Source organism: Primulina eburnea, chromosome 11, assembly GCF_022965805.1.
Source record: "Primulina eburnea isolate SZY01 chromosome 11, ASM2296580v1, whole genome shotgun sequence".
NCBI classification, from domain to species: Eukaryota; Viridiplantae; Streptophyta; class Magnoliopsida; order Lamiales; family Gesneriaceae; genus Primulina; species Primulina eburnea.
Genome location: NC_133111.1, coordinates 8,197,529 through 8,219,763, shown reverse-complemented (window position 1 = coordinate 8,219,763; position 22,235 = coordinate 8,197,529). Strand labels below are relative to the sequence as shown.

General features: G+C 39.6%; 1 non-coding gene across 1 annotated transcript; it reads right to left on the bottom strand.

Moving 5' to 3' along the window:
• Positions 1–7,897: 7,897 nt before the first annotated feature.
• LOC140806415 (small nucleolar RNA R71) lies at positions 7,898–8,003 on the bottom strand. The gene has a single exon (XR_012112491.1). It is a non-coding gene; the product is annotated as a small nucleolar RNA R71 (small nucleolar RNA).
• Between the last annotated feature and the right edge of the window lie 14,232 nt (positions 8,004–22,235).

The following is a 22,235-nucleotide window of genomic DNA, read 5'->3' as shown; positions in this document are numbered from 1 at the left end:
TACTTTAATTACGGTACTTAATATAAATTTAATTATACACTCTCTCTAAGAACGATATCCTTGCTCATTCATATACTAAAACTTGATATCGTATACTTGCCAGAATCAAAAGTTCCAACAAGTTTTTGATGCCGTTGTCGGGGAGTAGATTTATTTTAGTTATATTAATATTATTATCAATTAGTCGTAACTTCAATTTAGAATTATTTTAATGTTATTAGTTTCAAAATTTCCATGCTGAGTTATGGTTTTATATGTTTTACGGTTCATTTGCAAAATCCAAATCCTCGATTCACTGGATTTTTGGTCCAGAGATTGAAAAGACCGTGAAAACCTTGAGAAAATGTCGAAGAGAGGAAGTGAAGGCAATGACTGAAAATATAGAGAATAATGCGGATCTACAGTGTGTTGTAGTACCTATCAGAGATCATTTTAGACCAGTGATCAACACAAACTACTCTTGCATAGCTTGTGGAACAATGTCAACAATTTCGAGCTTAAGCCTGCACTGATCAACATGGTTCAGTAGAACCAATTTATGGGAGCAGCAACAACAGATCCACATCTTTATTTAAGAACCTTCCTGGAGATCACAGAAACAGTAAAGGTTAATAAAGTTTCTGATGATATTATAAGATTGCAGTTGTCTCCATTCTCCCTAAGGGACCAGGGAAGGGGTTGGCTCCAATTGTTGCCCTTGGGAAGAATAACTATGTGGCAGGATCTGACGACATAATTCCTCGCCAAATATTTCCCATCTACGAAGTCCGCCTAGCTGAAAATCGAGATAAGCACTTTCAAGCAGAATGAATTTGAAAAGCTTTACGAAGCTTGGGAATGTTACAAAGAACTGGTTAGAAGATGCTCGAATCATGGTTTCGAAGATTGGGTGTAGACTGTAGATCAAGTTATTCTATAACGATTTAAATGAGAAAACTAGAACAACCATTGACGCAACTGCAGGTGGCATAATTTTTGTTAAGTCTCATGACCAAGCCTATGAATTGCTTGAGAAGATGACCATCAACAGCTATCAGTGGCACTCTGAATGATCTGGAGAAAAGAGATATGCTGGAGTCTATGTGGTGGATCCTATTACATCTCTCTTCATCCAAATGTTTGCACTAACCACACAGATTGCAGCCATGAACAAAGGAGGCCAATCTGTTTCTGAAGTATATACGGTTGCCCTTGAAGAAGAGCCCAGTATGGAAGAAGCACAATACATCAACAATAATAACCGTGGTTATGGAGGCTATCAAGGTAACCCTGTTTCTAATCATTATCATTCTAGTTTGCGTAACCATGAAAATTTCTCTTATGCGAAAAAAAAGAACGTGTTGAATCATCCGGTTCAATAATCAAAAGAGCGAGGGTGAGGGTGAGGGTGCGGGTGAGCCATATTTTGAAAGACTTGGTGGGTACATTTGTAGCATAATCAAGTAAAAGGATGGGAAAGACTGAATCTCGTCCTGAAAACATTGAGACATATATGGGTAACATGGGTGTTATGGTGGTCCCTAGAGACGTAGATAGGTCAGTTTGCTAATGATTTTAAGGACCAAAATAAAGTTCAATTTCCTAGAATTTCTGAGATGAATCCCAATTATCAATGCAAGACTATTATACTGAGAAGTGGCAAGGAAGTTCGAGTGATAGAGGTGATGACTGAAGAAGGTGGAGAACTGAAGGGGATGAAGTACTGGTTTAAAATGACATAAGTCTAAAAACAAAATTGAAGAGCCAAGTATTGTCCTTGAACAACAACCTTTGCTAAAAGCTAACTTTCTTTACCCTCAAAGGTTCAAAAAGAAGGTGTTGGATGATAAGTCTGCAAAGTTTCTTGAAATCTTCAATAAAATTCACATCTACATCCCATTTGCTGACGATTTGGAGCAAATGTTAATATGCAAAATTCATGAAGAATGTGATGTCAAAGAAGAGAAGACTGCAAGAGTATGAAACATCGAAACTGACAAGCCACTGATGGTATGCATTCTTAGATGAAAATTTGACACATCTGTTAATTATTTCTTATGCTCTTACTCTGGATGGAAAAGATGACTTATTCCGAGTATTGAGAGAATTTAAATCTGAGTTGGGATGGTCGATTGCTAACATTAATGAGATTAGTACCACTATCTGAATGCATAAGATTTTGATGTAGGGCTCTTATACTCCATGCATTGATCATCAAAAGAGGTTGAACCGAGTCATGAAAGAGGTGGTGAGAGCTTAGGTATTGAAGCTACTAAATACTAGTGTTATTTACGCTATAACAGATAGTCATTGGGTCTCATCAGTCCAAGTAGTGCTGAAAAAAGGGGTGTGACTGTTGTAAGAAATGAAAAGAGTTAACCTCTACTCATACAATGACTGGCTGCCATGTATGCATCAACTATAGATAGCTGAATGATGCTACATGAAAAGACCACTTCCCATTGCCATTTATTGATCAAATGCTTGATAGATTAGGTTATTATTATCATTATTGCTTTCTAAATAATTATTCAGGATATAATCAAATTGTAAAAAGCGTCATAAGATCAAGAGAGACCACCTTCACTTGTACAAATGATACAATCGCTTTTAGGAGAATGTCGTTTGGACTGTACAATGCACCTGCTATGTTTCAAAGGTGTATGATGGCTATATTTTCAGACATGGTGGAAGAGATCATTCAGGTTTTCATTGATGACTTTTCATTATTTGGCTCTTCCTTTTACAATTGTTTGCATAATCTTTCCCGTGTTTTGCAGAGATGTCAATAAAAGAACTTGGTTCTTAATTGGAAAAACTGTCATTTTTTATCTAAGAGGGGATTGTCCTTGGTCATAAAGTATTGTCATGGAGACTGAAAGTTGACAGGGCCGAAATAGTGGCAATCGAAAAACTCCCACCAACCAAGAACGTCAAGGGAATACGGAATTTCCTAGGGCATATCGTGTTCTATCGTAGATATATTAAATATTTTTCAAAAATTGCTAAACCCTCATGAAATTTGTTAGAAAAAGACTCCAAATTCATTTTCTTACGATGATTGTTTTTAGGTGTTAAACAGGATCAAAGAAGAACATATTTCTGCACCTATACTGATCGTGCCCGATTGCAAGAAGCCGTTTGAGTATGTTGGAGTAATTCTTGGACAAAGAAGAGAGAAAACGTTTAGAGTGATTTACTATGCAAGTCAAATGAAACACAACAAAATTACATTAAAACAAAAAAAAGATGCTTGCAGTGGTGTTTGCATTTGATAAATTCAGAACATATCTCATTGAAACCAAGCTAACCATTTTCACTAACCATGCAGTTATTCATTACATGTTTGCCAAGAAGGATTCGAAGGCAAGACTGATAAGGTGGATATTGTTGTTGCAAGAGTTTGAATTCGAAGTCAAGGACAAAAAGGAAAGTGAAAATCTTGTAGCAGACCATCTGTCTCGACTTGAATTAGAGCACATGCATGAGAAAGTGGTGATAAGAGAAACTTTTCCAGATGAACAAATCTTCGAGGTAACAACTAAACTTTCATGGTTTGCAGATGTCGTTAATTTTCTTGTTGGAGGAATATCGCCCCCATATTTAACTTACCATAAGAAGAATAAGTTTTTCCAAGATGCAAAATTTTATCTATGGGATAAGCCTTTTGTGTTTAAGAGATGTGCCGATTAAGTGATTAGAAGGGGTGTGGCGGAAGAAGAAGTACATGCAATCCTCGAACAATGCCACTATGCACTATATGATGACCACTTTGGAGCGTGAAGAAAAAGTGGCCCTAGCCCACAGTTAAATGGTCAAACACAAATATTGAACAAAGAAATCAAACAGATCCTGGAAAAGACGATAAATACTAACTGAAAATATTAAACAATAAAGTTGAACATTGCATTATGGGCCAACAGGACAACATACAAGACATATATTGGGATGTCTCCCTATAGGTTGATTTTTGGGAAGGCCTTCCAATTACCATTGGATTTAGGGCATCGAGTTTTTTTAATGGTCAAGAAGCTAAATTTTGACATAAATGCTGCTGGTGAAACGAGATTGTTACAATTAAGTAAGATGGAAGAGTTCTGTAACGACGTGTACTAAAATGCCAAAATCTATAAGAAGAGAACAAATAAGTGGGATGATAAGAAAATTCTGAGAAGAGAGTTCTAGCTCGGAGAACAAGTTTTTTTATTTAAGTGTCGCCTCTAGCTTTTCCTAGGTAAGCTGAAGTCTAGATGGTCACGACCCTTCATTGTAGAAAAGGTGCAACGCATGGAGCGATTGAACTCAAATGTAATGATGGACGAATTTTCATGGTCAACGGCCAACGTGTGAAGCACTGTTATGAAAATGTAGTGCGGAATGTAAACAATGTTCTATTGAGTGATCCAGATTAAAGTGGGAAGAAAATTCAGGCTGAGGATTATAAAGCAAGCGCTGTGTGGGAGACAATCCATAAATTTTTCTCAAATTTTATTTTTTTCCATTTTTTTCGTTGCCATCTCGATTTCGTTATCAGTTGTTTTCAAATCACTCATTCATGCTCATTTCTGTTTGTAGGTATAAAAAAATATACGGTCGAAGAGTCATAAAACTTCGCATGTCTGCGCGGTGAGTCTTGGTATTAAAAAACAGAGGCAGGCACGTCCCGGCATGATATTAGCCCGCCACCGAGTGTATACTCGAGTTACACGAGAGGCGGGAGTATGCGACGCACCCGCTCATGGAGGCATTATCAAGGATAATACAAAATCTCGTACATGGCCACGTGACATCAACATGCCCCCACGCACGACACTTTCAAAGTACATATCCCAAATCTATTTCCAAAATCGGTAACCATACAAATTCTTTCTTCTCTGATACGCCTCCCACTGCAAGCCCATCTCTCCGATCACCACCCACCATCGCATATAGTGCCTCCTACCGGCTGTGCATCTTCTCTATCCCGTGACCAAATGTTTTCTATGGCGAACAACAACCTTTTCCGGTGAACTTAATTTTATCCACAAACTTCATCTTTTCTGGTGAACACATCTTTCCCTTGCTTGTGAGTTTCTCATTCCTAAGCTTGTAATTGTGGATTATTGTTGAATATTTGTGAGTGATTGATGATATTTGGAAATTTTTGAATGTTGAACTGTGTGTTTGGGTAATAATCAAAGTTTGAGGGTGAAATTGGAGTTGCAGTGTTAGCAGCTTTTGCAGGTATACATTATCATTGATAATGGTGGGGGTTTGAATTTGATTTTTAATTTTGTGATTGTTGGGATATATTGTTGAGTTATCATCATAGATAGATAGATAGATAGATCATGCCTCTGAAAAAGAAGACGAATGGAGGTGTCTCATCCTTTAATTTTTAGGATGCCAGAGAATTCTGGAATTAATAGGCACAAGATCATTATACGATCTTCTTGACTTGGCCAATAATAAATGAAAGGGGTTAGACATTTCGATCTCAACATATGAATTAGTTGATGAGATTACGAATAAAGGATGGACTGAGATTGCAAAATCACCACCAGATGCCGTTATTTATGTGGTGCTCGAGTTTAATCCCAATTTGAGCGTGAAACATAATAATTACAAGGTTTTGGTGAGAGTAAAGACAGTGTTGTTTGACTCTCAAATGATTAAAATGGTATATAATCTGCGGAGCTTTGAGTGGGATGAGTATACTAAGTATATGGAAGAACATGTCGATTATGGTGAGATTATTAGTGAAGTGTGTCGAGAAGGAGCAGAATGGAGAATGAGGCGGACTTATCCTCTTACATTGAAGAAGTTTGATATGTTGGATAAGCCAAAGAGTTGGGTCTCTTTTGTGTCTGCAAGAATAATGCCCTCGACGCAAGTTACTGAGATTACCAAAGACAAGGTACACTTGTCAATGCCATTATATCAGGAAAAAAATGGACTTGAGAAAAATAATTCATGTGTCAATTATGTGTGTGATATGTGTCGTTTTTACGTGTTTTATTGCATTGGTTTAGTTTTGTTTGCACTGTGCATGCATGGATTTCTTTTACTTTTTGTTCATTTTCGAGTAATCATTTGCATTTTATCATGTCTCACTTGTATGTGATGAAATTGCAGGAAAATGGTCGGAAAAACCAAGAATGAAGCAAAGTGTAAAGTGTTGAAGACAAGGAACTTTGGACAGAAAGTTCGGCGCTCGAGCAGTAGATTTCTACCGCCCGGGCGCCACATTTGACTAGCAAAGAGAAGAAGACAGAAAGTTTGGCGCTCGGGCGGTACATTTCTACCGCCCGGGATTCTCTACCTTATTTTGGAGGTGTGGTTGATATGGTAAGGCTATTGCACGTTTTTGGGGGATTATTCAGACGGATTTGCAGGAGCACAAGGAGTTTTTGGAGAGCCTTTGCACTTGGATTGAAGATTCGACGGCTTCCGGGCATCGTTCTTCGCAGATTTCGTCACGTCTCGTATTTCTAGTTTATTTTCCGTTGTTTAAATATTGTTTTGCTTATTTTCATTATGAATTCTAGTAGCTAATTTTCATATTTGTTGGGATTAAAGGGGATCCTACCCCAAACTTTTAGTTGATTAATTTATATTTTGAGTTGTGCTTTATTCTTGATTGTACTACGATTTTTATTGTGTCGTTTGAGCGTAGCTAACTTTTACGACAATTTTATATCACGAGTGAGTTCGAGAGAATAACTAGTGATAGGATTGAGTAGTATAATCTGCGGATCTACAATTTGCATAGACATATGAAATTGGATACGTGCCGATAGTCATAGTCCTTAGGGTCGAAAACTAGGGGATTTCATCAATCGAAATGCGGTTCATTCTTGATAAATAATTAAAGACATTTAATTACTTCATTGAGTGAATTAGTTTGGCATAGCTCGAGAGAGTGTGTTCAATTGAATAGGAAATCCTGTCGGAAGCGTAGAACACAAATGAACCATAATTCCCAACAAATTCTTTTATCATTTGAAATTTGATCCATTGATTTAGCATTCATATTTCATCATTTAATCTTTGAGCTTGTTTATTTAAATTTTTTTGAATTTTATTGGTCATAAAACAAACAATCAAATTTCGTCGCTAAAGTTTTAATAACTAAAATAATAATTGTTAAAGACAGTCTCCAGTGGAACGATACTCGTATTCATATACACTATACTATTACTTGACATCGTGCACTTGCGATTACATTTTGAGCATACAAAATCATATTTTCTTGGGGAATTCATAGTGCAAGTTTTGCTCGATCAAGTTTTTGGCGCCGTTGCCGGGGACTGTTAATCCACAATTTTATTTTTAGTTATTTCCTTTAGCATTATTTCATTTCTCTTGAGATAACACTTCACATTTTCTTACAGATATCCCTTCCAGTGCATGCCAAAGTCACTTGACGTGGAGCTTGAATTCGATCCTGAAATTGAAAGAACCTTCCGCAGAAGGAGACAACAGCAGAGGCTTAAAGAACTTATGGAGAGACACGAGCCAGAACGCGAGGAGGAACAGCGTGAGGAGAGACATATCGAGATGCCACGCCGCATACCAATGCTGGAGTATGCCCAACCTTCTTTGGAGGGTGCACGCCCTAGCATTGTGAGACCTATCGTGCGGGCAAATCACTTCGAAATCAAACCAGCCATTATCCAGATGATTCAGAACACCGTCCAATTTGGAGGAACTGCTGTGGACGATCCAAACACACACATCGCGGATTTTCTTGAGATTTGCGATACTTTTAAATTTAATGGAGTTTCTGATGATGCTGTTAGACTGCGTTTATTTCCTTTCTCTTTGCGTGATAAAGCTAAAGCTTGGTTGAATTGTTTACCTGTAGGTTCGATAGCTACATGGGAGGACATGGCGAAGGCGTTTCTCATCAAATACTTTCCTCCATCGAAGACCATGAAGCTGCGGGCAGACATCACAACATTTGCTCAGTTCGATCAAGAGTCACTATATGAGGCGTGGGAGCGTTTCAAAGATCTATTACGAAGATGCCCACATCACGAGTTGCCACTTGGGTTAGTCGTTCAAACCTTTTATTACGGTTTGCTTACTCCTAACCGTACTATGATAGATGCTGCTGCGTGTGGGAACCTTTTGAGGAAGACTGCGGAAGAAGGATATGAGTTGTTGGAGGAGATGGCTGCTAGTAGCTATCATTCTCAATCTGACAGGAACAACCAGCGGAGAAGTGCCGGAGTTCACCAGGTAACTGATTTTTCTGTTATTACTGCACAACTTGACGCTTTAAACAGGAAAATAGACGGATTGAACGTGGGTGGCACGACTATGCGTCTTCAAGAGATATTCTGTGAGAAGTGTGGAGGGGAAGACTATGTGAAAGACTGTCAAGATGGAAGTCCCTTCTATGTGCAAGATGAGGCACCGGTGAATCAAGTGGGAGTCCAAAACCGCCCAAGGAATGACCCTTACTCGAACACATATAATCCTGGGTGGAGGCAACATCCCAACTTCTCATGGGGCGGTCAAAACAGTCATAATAGGCCACAAGGAGGACAAAAATATGGGAAACAACCGATGTACAGATCCGATCCTCCTAGAGAAGAAAAGTCCAACTTGGAACAAATGATGTCTAAGTTTATCTCATCCACTGAAACTCGACTCCAAAACCAAGATGCATCAATAAAGGGGCTCGAGAATCAAATTGGACAGTTGGCCAAGATGATAGCAAGTAGAGAGCCGGGCACCTTGCCAAGTAATACCGAGACTAATCCAAAAGAGCAAGTGAAGGCCATTGAGTTGAAGAGCGGAAAAGTTTTGGAGCCTAGAGAAAAAGAGAAAATCCAAGTGCCGGATGAACATGCTGCGACGTCTCAAGGTAAGTCATCTAACTCTATACCAGCACTCACTGCACAACCTAAGATTGTTATCCCTCCACCTTTTCCTGCAGCATTAAAAAAGGCAAAACTAGATGCACAATTCGGTAAGTTTTTAGAAGTGTTTAAAAAATTGCATATTAATATTCCTTTTGCCGATGCTTTGATGCAAATGCCTAGTTATGCTAAATTTTTGAAGGACATCTTAGCCAACAAGAGAAAATTGGAGGATCACATGACGGTAAATTTGACCGAAAGTTGCTCTGCTTTGGTGCAAAACAAAATCCCACCGAAACTAAAAGACCCAGGGAGTTTTTCTATCCCTTGCATGATTGGTGATGTTGTTTTTCGTAAAGCGTTGTGTGATCTTGGTGCAAGTATTAATCTGATGCCCTTATCTGTTTTCAGGAAACTGGGATTAGGAGAGCCTAAGCCGACGAGGATGTCTTTACAACTGGCTGACAGGTCTGTCAAGTACCCCCGCGGAGTGATCGAGGATGTGCTAGTGAAAGTGGACAAGTTTATCTTCCCTGCGGACTTCGTGGTGCTTGATATGGATGAGGATGAGGAGATGCCTCTGATTTTGGGTAGACCGTTCCTTGCGACTGTCAAGGCACTGATTGATGTGCAAGAAGGGAAGTTGCGATTGAGAGTGGGCGACGAAGAGATTACTTTTGATGTGTTTAATGCACTTAAGCACACACTGCATTCTGATAGTTGTTTTAGAATTGATGCTTTCGACTCTCTTGCGTCTAACTATGTGCAGGATGCTCTTAGGGACCCTTTGGAGGCCACTATCGATACTGAATTGGGAGAAGAGGAATTGGATGAGGAAAGAGCCGAAATTGTGGCACACTTTAATGCCAACCAACCATGGAGAAGGCCAATGAGGATGCGACTAGAGGATCTAGGAGAACGAAGAGATTTGACCCCTCAAAGGTCAAGCATCGAGGATCCCCCAACACTTGAGCTGAAGCCGTTGCCTCCACACCTCAAGTACGTGTACTTATGTGAGAATAACACTTTACCTGTCATTATTTCTGCTGCTTTGACAGATGTGATGGAGGACAAACTGTTGGAAGTATTGAAAGCACACAAGAGTGCATTTGGGTGGAAGGTGGCGGATATCAAATGGATCAATCCATCAATCTGCATGCACAAGATCTTGATGGAAGAGAAGTACTCACCTCTTGTGCAACCTCAGCGAAGATTGAATCCTAAGATGCAAGAGGTAGTGAAAGCTGAAACGATTAAGCTTCTCGATGCAGGTATTATCTATCCTATATCTGATAGTGCATGGGTAAGTCCCGTTCAATGTGTGCCAAAGAAAGGTGGGATTACTGTTATCACAAATGAAAATAATGAATTAATACCCACTAGGACTGTTACGGGATGGCGTGTGTGCATTGATTATAGAAAATTAAATGATGCCACCCGTAAAGACCACTTTCCCCTTCCCTTTATTGATCAGATGCTTGAGAGGTTAGCGGGTCATGAGTTTTATTGCTTTTTGGATGGGTATTCGGGGTACAACCAAATTATGATTGCGCCGGAGGACCAAGAGAAAACCACTTTCACTTGTCCTTACGGCACTTTTGCTTTTCGCCGCATGCCGTTTGGTCTATGTAATGCCCCTGCCACATTTCAACGTTGCATGACCGCTATATTCCATGATATGATATAAAATTTTCTTGAAATTTTTATGGATGATTTCTCGATATTTGGCTCGTCTTTTGATGATTGTTTGCAGAATCTGACGGTAGTGTTGAGGAGATGTGAGGAGACAAACTTGGTGCTTAATTGGGAAAAATGCCACTTCATGGTACAAAAGGGAATTGTCCTAGGGCACAAGGTTTCGGGGAACGGACTCGAGGTGGACAAGGCGAAAGTAGAAGTGATTAAGAACTTACCACCTCCGGCGTCCAAAAAGGGAGTTAGAAGTTTTCTAGGCCACGCCGGTTTTTACCGGCGTTTTATCAAAGATTTTTCTAAAGTTGCCAAACCTCTATCTTCTTTACTCATGAAAGATGTACCTTTTGACTTTAATTCTGATTGTTTGCAGGCATACGAGAAGTTGAAGGAGCGCTTGGTGACGGCTCCTGTCTTGGTAGCACCGGATTGGGATCTACCCTTCGAGATCATGTGCGATGCTAGTGATACTGCGGTAGGTGCTGTCCTTGGCCAAAGACAGAACAAGGTATTCCACACTATATACTATGCAAGTAAGACTCTAGATGAGGCACAATTGAATTATGCTACCACCGAAAAAGAGTTACTTGCAGTAGTGTTTGCACTTGACAAGTTTCATGCATATCTTGTTTTGTCTAAAGTCATTGTCTACACTGACCACTCTGCACTGAAACATTTACTTGCTAAGAAAGATGCAAAACCACGCCTACTTCGGTGGATTCTATTGTTGCAAGAATTTGATTTAGAAATAAAAGATAAGAAGGGTGTTGAGAATGTGGTTGCAGATCGTTTGTCTAGATTAGAGTGTATTTGTAATGAATCTGTTGATCATGCTATCGATGATTGGTTCCCGGATGAGCAACTATTTGAGGTGAGAAATTGTCCATGGTATGCAAATTTCGCTAACTTTCTTGTCACAGGCACACCTCCACCGAACCTATCTTTTCCCCAACGAAAGAAATTCTTTTCTGACGTGAAATACTATTTTTGGGAGGAACCGTTCTTGTTTAAGATTTGTGCAGATTCCATGATAAGACGGTGTGTTGCGGAGGAAGAGTTTTATAAGATTCTCAACCATTGCCATGACCGTGAGGTAGGTGGTCACTTTGGACCAACGAGGACGGCATCTAAGGTACTCGAATGTGGCTTTTATTGGCCAACCCTCTTTAAAGATGCTCGTTCTTATGTGCTACATTGTGATAAATGCCAACGGTCAGGTAACATCTCTAACCGTCACGAAATGCCTTTAAATAATATCATTGAGTGTGAGGTTTTTGATGTATGGGGGATAGATTTCATGGGACCGTTTCCCAGTTCTTTCACGAAAAAATACATTTTGGTGGCGGTGGATTATGTGTCTAAGTGGGTAGAGGCGGAAGCATACGCCACTAATGATGCTCAAGTGGTTCTAAAATTTTGAAGAAAAACATTTTTAACCGTTTTGGAACACCACGAGCAATCATTAGTGATTGTGGCACTCATTTTTGCAACAAACTCTTTGAAAAACTTTTGAGCAAATATGGTGTCACACATAAAATCTCTACCCCTTATCACCCCCAGACGAGTGGGCAAGTTGAGGTGTCTAACCGAGAGATAAAGCGAATTTTGGAGAAGGTGGTAGGTGTCAGTAGGAAGGATTGGTCGGTGAGATTAGATGATGCTCTTTGGGCATATAGGACTGCTTTCAAAATACCAATAGGCACGACACCGTACAGATTATTGTTTGGTAAAGCATGTCACTTACCTGTAGAGTTAGAGCATCGCGCATATTGGGCAACCAAAGCACTAAACTTTAACTTTACTGATGCAGGTGAACGACGGTTGCTTCAACTAGATCAATTGGAGGAGTTCCGAAATCTGGCCTATGATCTTGCATTGTCATAAAAAGAGAAAACAAAGAAGGCTCATGATAAGAGGATCATCGAGAGAGAATTCAAAGAAGGCGAAAGTGTCCTACTCTACAACTCCCGGTTGCGACTATTTCCCGGGAAATTGAAGTCACGATGGTCCGGTCCATTCGTGATCTCGAAAGTTTATCCATCGGGAGCTGTAGAATTGAAAGATGGGAAGGATGAGGCATTTACGGTCAATGCCCAACGACTGAAGCACTACATGGGTGGCACAATTGAGCCGCAACTTGGAATCACTCGGTTCCAAGACACGCCGAACTGAGACAGACCGACAGTCAAGCTCTCGACGATAAATTGAGAACTTACTTCTTTTCCCTTCTCTTGCATTTAATTTAATTTTCTTTTTCTTTCGTGTCAGCATATTTTGTTTTACTGTTGTTTTATATATATATATAAAAAAAAGGTGGAATGTGAATTTTTCCCGGGAACTCGGCGCTCGGACGGTAATTTATTACCGCTCGAGCGCGAAGCTAATACAGAAGTCCAGAGAGCTTGGCGCTCGGGCGGTAATATTTTACCGCTCGAGCACGAGCATTTGCCTATACTAACTTTTCCTCGAGGACTCGGCGCTCGAGCGGTAATATTTTACCGCTCGAGCGCGAAGCCTTTTAAAGCGCAGATCCCCTTCCCCTTTCTTCATTCTGCACGAAATTTTCTCTCTCAAAATCCCTAATCCCCAAATTCCCCTCTCAAAAATCCCTCACTACTCTCATTTTGTTCTTTCAATTTTGTGGTGCAGGCGTTCAATATCCACTCTAGTCTCCGGCAACAAGGCACAAACTCCCTTGGGAAGTAAGAACACCATTCTCCAACTCAAAGATTCAACTTGTCCAACACAATGGCTCCCAAAAAGCAAAAAGGTAACCCCGGTTCCTCCTCTTCATCATCGTTTGATAGGGCACGGTTTGTTAGTATAGAGGCTAGGGCTCGATACGAGCATGCGAAAATTCATCGCAACCCAATAGCCGAGAGGGGAGTCCGGCGACAGTTAGAGGACAGATACTTGGATATTATTGTTTATTTGCAAAGGCGTGGTTGGGAACAATACGGTGAGCAACCTAAGGCAGCGGTAGTGTCTGTGGTTCGCGAATTTTACGCCAACGCAGCGGAGGGGCGAAATGGTTTGGTGTTTGTGAGAGGTAAGCATGTAACATATGACTCGGTGACGATCAACGCACTGTTAGGGACGGCGGAGGTTGACGACTCCCACTTCCAGACATTGGTTGCTAACCCGAATTATGATACGATTCTCGCCACATTGTGCCATCCGGGCGCAATATGGAAACCATTGGGCGGCTCGCCGAGTTGTTTTGACGAGAAGTATTTGAAAACCGAAGTTGCCCTGTGGTATTTATTTGTGGCTCGGAGAATGATGCCGGTCTCGCATAAGAGCGAGGTCCAGAAAGAGCGGGCGGTGCTGCTTTATGCGTTGACCGAGGGATACGCCATCAACGTGGGCACACTCATCAATTCACAAATCACACTGAGTGCCCACAACAGTCATGTGGGCCTGTTCTTCCCCACCATTATCTCCGAGTTGTGCGCTAGAGCGGGAGTCGTTTTTCGCGATGATGAGGAGTGGTTGCAACCCATGAAGCCTATTTGTGTCGAAGACCTCCAGCGGAAACGAGCTAAGCGAATCAGTGAATTTCCCTCTCGGGAGGAGAACGCCGGTGGATCTAGCACCAACATCCCACGCCACCTCCCACCACCACCCCGCCGGAGAACTCACACCGATATGATGGCTGAGAATCTCGCCTTCCAAACGCATCAGGGTCAATTCAACTCGTATGTCACCGACCATCTGTCTCACATTGACTCCATGATGCGCTCACTGCTTGTGCAAGGGGGCGTTGACCCATCGACCATCCCACCGTCTCCTTTACCCCCTCCCCCATTCCGGTTCCAGTATGATTACTCTCAACATGGGGAGGCCGCAGGAGTGCCACCGCCGGAGCAGGATGAGGATGACACTTGATCAGGGGAGTTTACTGTTTCCCCTACTTCGCATTTTTTTCCTTTACCGCTTTTCTGATTTTTCTTTCTTATCATTGTTTCCGTCTAGCATGTTTATTAGCTTTCATGTTTATGTAGTCTGCATTTGTGTTTGCATTTCTGTGTTTGCATTTACATTCATGAGTTGTTTTGTTGTTAGTGTTTGTTTCGTTTTGTGCAATGAGGGCATTGCACAACTCTAGTATGAGGGGGTAGATCGTTATGTTTGTTTAGTTCATGTTTGGTATCGTTTATGGTGAGGAGACATAGTTTATGAGCCAATGATGATGTTGAATTGATAATATACAAAAATATTGATTGGGTCACTTCATGAATGATACTCTTGATTGTTGACGCATGAATTTTGGTACAAAGTTTGAACTTTTTGAGCACATATGTGTGGGGACTAGAATTTTTTAGGAATAATGGTGAAATTTGAAAGTTTTGTGTGGTTAACTTGAAAGGCACCATTTATGAGTTGATTTAGCATGTAAACCCGTGAAAATAAGTCGCTAATTGGGACCTTGAATGAGAAAATTTGATTTGCCTTGAACTTTACATTTACCTCCTTTCCAATGCACTGAATTAAAAAGTCATACTCCTAACCAGCTGTAATCCAAAGTATATATTCTTAGCCTAGGGAGTACATGTGTGAAAATTGTGCATTTAAAAAAAAAATAGAAAAAGAGAAGAAAGAAGGAGATGTAAGGTGAGGGGGAGCCGAAATAAATGGAATGAAATTCTATTCCTAGGCTAAAAGTTGGAGATGTAAGGAGACGAGGAAAGTCAGACGAAAAGTCTTGACGATTGCACAATGAAAATGATCGGTGTACTCCCAACTTTTAGCCACTTGAGCTTATTTTCCTTCTTTTCGACACCCTTATCTGCACTTAAAAGTTGAATAAAGTTCAATTTATGGCTAGTGATAAATGGACACGGGGGTGCATGCTAGTGAGACTTGTATTGAAGTGTTAATTGAGTGACTCGCATGATTTGATAATTGATCTATTTGAAATACGAATGACTAGACCCATCATGACACACACACACGTTCAAATGAGTGTCAAGAGTTATGTGTAGATGAGAATGAGTATTCGTTTGCGATTTGACTTGATTATGATCTATATGTGGGAAAGTTCACTGAGGCATGACATAAAAGTTGTTAACTCACCATTGACATTTACTTGTGTTGGTTATTTCTTGTTTGAGTGTATTGTGTTCGTTGTGTTTGTTTAAAATCTCGTGCTTTAACCTATTTTGCTCGAGGGCGAGCAAAAGGTTAGTATGAGGGGGTTGATATGTGTCGTTTTTACGTGTTTTATTGCATTGGTTTAGTTGTGTTTGCACTGTGCATGCATGCATTTCTTTTACTTTTTGTTCATTTTCGAGTAATCATTTGGATTTTATCATGTCTCACTTGTATGTGATGAAATTGCAGGAAAATGGTCGGAAAAACCAAGAATGAAGCAAAGTGTAAAGTGTTGAAGACAAGGAACTTTGGACAGAAAGTTCGGCGCTCGAGCGGTAGATTTTTACCGCCCGGGCGCCACATTTGACTAGCAAAGAGAAGAAGACAGAAAGTTTGGCGCTCGGGCGGTACATTTCTACCGCCCGGGCGCGAGAAGGTGCATCCGAAGACAGAAAGGTCGGCGCTCGAGCGGTAGTTTTCTACCGCCCGAGCGCGAATGCTGCATGTGCCAAGGAGAATTACAGAAAGTGTGGCGCTCGAGCGGTACTTTTCTACCGCCCGAGAGCCGCCTAATTTTGGAAATTATCGTCCGCGATTCTCTACCTTATTTTGGAGGTGTGGTTGATATGGTAAGGCTATTGTACGTTTTTGGGGGATTATTCAGACGGATTTGCAGGAGCACAAGGAGTTTTTGGAGAGCCTTTGCACTTGGATTGAAGATTCGACGGCTTCCGGACATCGTTCTTCGCAGATTTCGTCACGTCTCGTATTTCTAGTTTATTTTCCGTTGTTTAAATATTGTTTTGCTTATTTTCATTATGAATTCTAGTAGCTAATTTTCATATTTGTTAGGATTAAAGGGGATCCTACCCCAAACTTTTAGTTGATTAATTTATATTTTGAGTTGTGCTTTATTCTTGATTGTACTACGATTTTTATTGTGTCGTTTGAGCGTAGCTAACTTTTACGACAATTTTATATCACGAGTGAGTTCGAGAGAATAACTAGTGATAGGATCGAGTAGTATAATCTGCGGATCTACAATTTGCATAGACATATGAAATTGGATACGTGCCGATAGTCATAGTCCTTAGGGTCGAAAACTAGGGGATTTCATCAATCGAAATGCGGTTCATTCTTGATAAATAATTAAAGACATTTAATTACTTCATTGAGTGAATTAGTTTGGCATAGCTCGAGAGAGTGTGTTCAATTGAATAGGAAATCCTGTCGGAAGCGTAGAACACAATCGAACGAATTAATTAATTAATAAGGGGTAGGTGAACCAGAATTCCCAACAAATTCTTTTATCATTTGAAATTTGATCCATTGATTTAGCATTCATATTTCATCATTTAATCTTTGAGCTTGTTTATTTAAATTTTCTTGAATTTTATTAGTCATAAAACAAACAATCAAATTTCGTCGCTAAAGTTTTAATAACTAAAATAATAATTGTTAAAGACAGTCTCCAGTGGAACGATACTCGTATTCATATACACTATACTATTACTTGACATCGTGCACTTGCGATTACATTTTGAGCATACAAAATCATATTTTCTTGGGGAATTCATAGTGCAAGTTTTGCTCGATCAGTGTGCATGCACAAGTATTAAGACAGTCGGTCGCCCATGTCTACATACATCACAGAATTGTGTCACCACGTAGTGATAACATGGGGACTAGAAGAGAAATTATTGAATTCCAAGGCACTTATAATTGTTGCCCATGAAGGACCATCTCAAGTCGTAGGAGATAACGTAGCAAGATCTGGGAGAGCAGCAAATCTCCAACGCTCAAGAGATCATCAAGGGACACTGCCCCCATCAGTTGAGTAGTTAACTATGGCACAAAAGATTACCAGAATTGAGCGGGACATGAGAGCTCAGCGCCAAGAGCTAGCAGAGCACCAATATACGATGAATAATATTCATGTCTTACATGAGGGACTTTACGTCGGTGCTTGCCCAACGATTTACACCGATCGGGCTCGAGGATGTAGAGTTTCCTCTACATCCAGCTACCCAGCACAAGATGTCCTAGCACCCCAGCCCATGGAAGAGTATGACGACGATGGAAAAGGCGAGTAATGACGCTCATCATTTAGGTATGTTTTGTTGTGTCTTTTCACATTTATGCATTGAGGACAATGCATACTGTAAGTTTGGAGGTGAATTAAAGTGAGTTATTGATATATGTTATTACCATTGATTCTTGTTAGTATTTTAGTTATTCTTAGTTTACTCTTAAAAATACATTTTAGTAGTTTCTAGGGTGTCTAAGTTGTGAAAAATAGGTAATAATCGGCCAATGATGAGAATCTGTGAGAAAATGAATTTTAACCAAGCTTTTGAGCCAATATGCTTGTTACATTTACTTATAAGTTCACCATTTTATGCTCTACTGCCATGATTGTCGATACTCCTAATGCCAAGATAATATTTATGTGATTTGTGATGTGAAAAAGATTAATGGATTCTAAAACTTGTGTGTTAATTACTTGACGTCGAGATATATGTTTATAAACATAGATATGATTTAAGCAGTTATTCAAATTGATTTGGGCCTTTTTTATTGCTATATGATATCATTTGGAGCCCTTTGAGCCTAAACATGAATTGACAGGATGTGTATCCCTTGAACTCATTTGTTTTGATAACCTTTTGCTTGTTGACTTGCAGTTGCTCATTCTGTATGCGTTGAGTGGTGGACTGAAAGTAGTCCAGAACTCGCTCGAGCACTCTTCAAGATGAAATTCGGATAATATATGAATTAGGGATGATTTACGTAATCTTTGGATCCGTTGGAATATTTGGAGCCTATAGAATGCATTATGATTACCCTTAATACCTCATTTTGAGCTTATGAAAAATCGAATATAGTGTAACAAATTTGCACAATAAACTCCCATTTTGAGTGTATCTACATTCCCACATTAACTATCCAATTTTGAGCATATACACTAGTTCTTATCTATAACTTGAGAAAAATAAGCCTCATTGATTTTTAAGACAACAATAAGTCCTAGATGTTAAAAAAATGCGATGGAAAAAGGAGGAAAAAGTGTATATATTAAGATGTTGAAATGAAAGGAACTGGGTAAGGAATGGTGATAATTTAATGAATGAAGGTGACTGAAAAATGGAGAAGTGCACCGAACAAATAATTAGCTTATTTTCTCTCATTTTTTAATTCACATCCTTTACTGTAGCCAGCCGTATCCTAACGCTACAAGCTTATAAGACTTATTAACCTAATCACAATTATACAAGGGATAAAGAGTGTGAGAGTCGAGCATATGGATGCTTGAGAAACATTCAACTAGTACAAAATTGGATTAACATTTACACTCCTCATGACACCAGATCACATTTTGGTTTATCCTTCTTGAACATAATTGAAGCAAAGAAAAACCAAAAATTTCTTTTGATCCATGCCATTAGTAACTATTTTGATGATAGTGATTTTGAATGTAAGATAAGGGCCCAGGATTCCGTGAAATAAAATGAATTGCATGTATGATATCCCCCGAGCTACAAAGAATATAAACTCTTTAATATTGGCACCAATGAAGTTTATATATCATGGGATGTTTTCCATGAAGGTATCTTTCCTTTTAAAGATCAAGAACCACTCAACACTGATAGTAATTTATTCTCGGACATTGTCCTCCCAACTCAAACTAATCTTCCCTTTCAAGAGTCATCCACTGATGCACCTTATGATCCCGTTTGTCGAACTCGTTCACAAGGAGCTTCTGCCAAACTTATCCATTTGAGGGATTATCACAGATTTATTACTAGTTCTCCTTCTTCATCATCTATTGCCCACCCTGCATTAGTGTCTTTGTTTAGTGATCACACACTTGCACTTGTCTATAAAGCTTTTGCTCACGGTGTTTCTTCTGTTGTTGAACCTCATACCTTTTCCCAAGCTGTTGTTCATCAGAAGTGGCATCAAGCCATGTCCGAAGAGTTGCAAGCTTTAGAAGAGAATTACACTTGATCTTTTTTTTCTACCATCCGGAAAAGTGTAGTAAGATGCATGTGGGTGTATAAAGAAAAATTCTTGGTTGATGGTACCCTTGAACGTTACAAAGCCCGATTAGTGGTGAAAGGGTACAACCTACAAGAGGTCTTGAATACTTCGAAACATTTTCTCCAATAGTGAAGTTGGTTAATGTCCTGTTGGCTGTAGCAACTGTTCATGGTTGGTTTAAATACATTTATATGTGAACAATGTATTCTACATGTGACATGTTTGAAGAGATCTATAGACTATATGTCTCTCCCTCCGAGATAAGATAAAAAAAGGTGCTACTTTACCCGTTAATGATGTGTGTAAGCTACATAAATCACTCTATGGGTTGAAATAAACATCATGCCAATTTTATACAAAGTTCTCTTCCACCCTGTTACGCATTGGTATTGTCCAATCGAATGTAAACAACTCCTTATTCATTAGGAATCGTGGTGATGTGTTCATTGAAATGTTGGTGTATATGGACGATGTAGACATGGCCACAAATAACAAAGACGAGGTTGTGGATTTAAAGATCTACCTTGACACTCAATTTACCTTCAAGAATCTTGGTGATTTGAAATATTTCTTTGGGATTGAAGTAGCAAGGTCCTGACATGGTACTTATATTTGTAAAATACATTATGCTCTTCAGATTCTTACTGAAACAAGCTTACTTGGTTGTAAATACTGAACGACACCCATGGATGTTTGTTAGGTGGGTGGTTGGTGAAAAAGAATTCAAACAAAACATGCAGCATCCATTCTTGACCTGCTGTATTGTTGAGTTCACACCATGTTTTGAATCTATAAATAGGTAGCTTCCAACTTCATTTAGTATCATCCCAACAAGCTTTTCAGCATCGTAAAAAGAAAAACAAGAGTGTTTTTTCTTAAGTGTGAGGCTTTCTTGTGAGTTAGAGAAAATATTTTCTCGGTTATACTCGGGTTGGGAGTGTAAGATATTTAGTGTATTATTGTATACACTTGTTGTAATATTTCTCATGTTATAAAAATTTGCAGTAGCTCCGTGGACGTAGCCTATTCTGGGTGAACCACGTAAATATTTGTGTTCTTGTTGATTATTTTATTCCGCAAGTTTGGGTACTATTATCATCGTGGTCGGCATCGCTTCGGTGTAATTCCCAACAACTGGTATCAGAGCCTGTTGTGAAAATTCTTAAAAATTCTGAGTATGCTCTGTGGTTGCAGCTTTGTCTGATCTTCCACATTAGAAAAGAATTTTTAGATTTTTTGCTAAGGATAGAGAAGTGATGGCCGGAGATGATGGATCGGGGCCGAGAATCTACAAGTTCGAAGGAACAGATTTTTTGTTCTGGCGGTTACAGATAAGAGATTATCTGTACAGTAAGAAGCTGCATCAACCTCTATATGGAAAAAAACCGGAAAAAATGGAGGATGATGACTGGAAGCTTCTTGACCGACAAGTGTTAGGTGTGATATGACTGACCCTAACGAAGAACGTGGCACATAACGTGGCGCAGGCAAAAATAACGGAGGAGATGATGTCCATTTTGTCGGACATGTACGAAAAGCCATCGGCAAATAATAAAGTACATCTCATGAAGAAGTTATTTAACTGAAGATGAGAGAAGATGCATCGGTGGCTAAACACATCAATGAATTCAACTCGATTGTCTCACAGCTAACATCGGTTGAAATTAAATTTGATGTTGAGATTCAGGCACTTATTCTTTTGTCGTCTTTACCAGACAATTGGGAACCAATGCGGGCGGCGGTTAGTAACTCTGTTGAAAAAAGAAATCTACAATTCAATTATGTCAGAGATCAAATTCTTGCCGAGGAAGTTCGCTAGATGGATTCTGATGAAGGAACATTATCAAGTTCTGCTCTAAATCTCGAGAATAGAGGAAGGGGCAGGAGTGGCGAAAAGAGTTTTAACCAATGGCATGGTGGGTCCAAGTCAAGAAATGGAAAAAACAAAAGCAACTTTGAAAAGAATATGAAGTGCTGGAGCTGTGGTGAGACTGGTCACTTGAAAAAGAATTGCAAATCAACAAAGAACGACGCTAATGTTTTTACTGAGGAGGTACATGATGCTCTATTACTATCCATGGAAAGCCCGGTTGATTCTTGGGTTATGGACTCGGGAGCTTCGTTTCATACCACTGGTAATCGTGATGTATTTGATAATTACATTGCGGTAGATTACGGAAAAGTTTTCTTGGCTGTTGGAAAACCTTTGAAAATAATTGGTATGGGTGATATCCGGATGAAGATGACAAATGGATCTGTTTGGAAAATCAACAAAGTAAGGCATGTACCAAAGTTGACAAACAATCTAATTTCAGTGAGACAGCTTGACGACGAAGGTCATAAGGTGACCTTTGGTGATGGTTCCTGGAAAGTGAAAAAGGGGGCCATGATTGTTGCTCGAGGAAAAAAAACTGGAACATTGTATATGACTTCCAGTTACAGAGACACATTAGCAGCTGCGGATATTAGAGCCAATTCAAGTCTATGGCATTATAAACTTGAACATATGAGTGAGAAGGGAATGAAGATGTTGGTGTCAAAAGGAAAGCTACCAGAATTAAAAACTGTTGAACACCAACT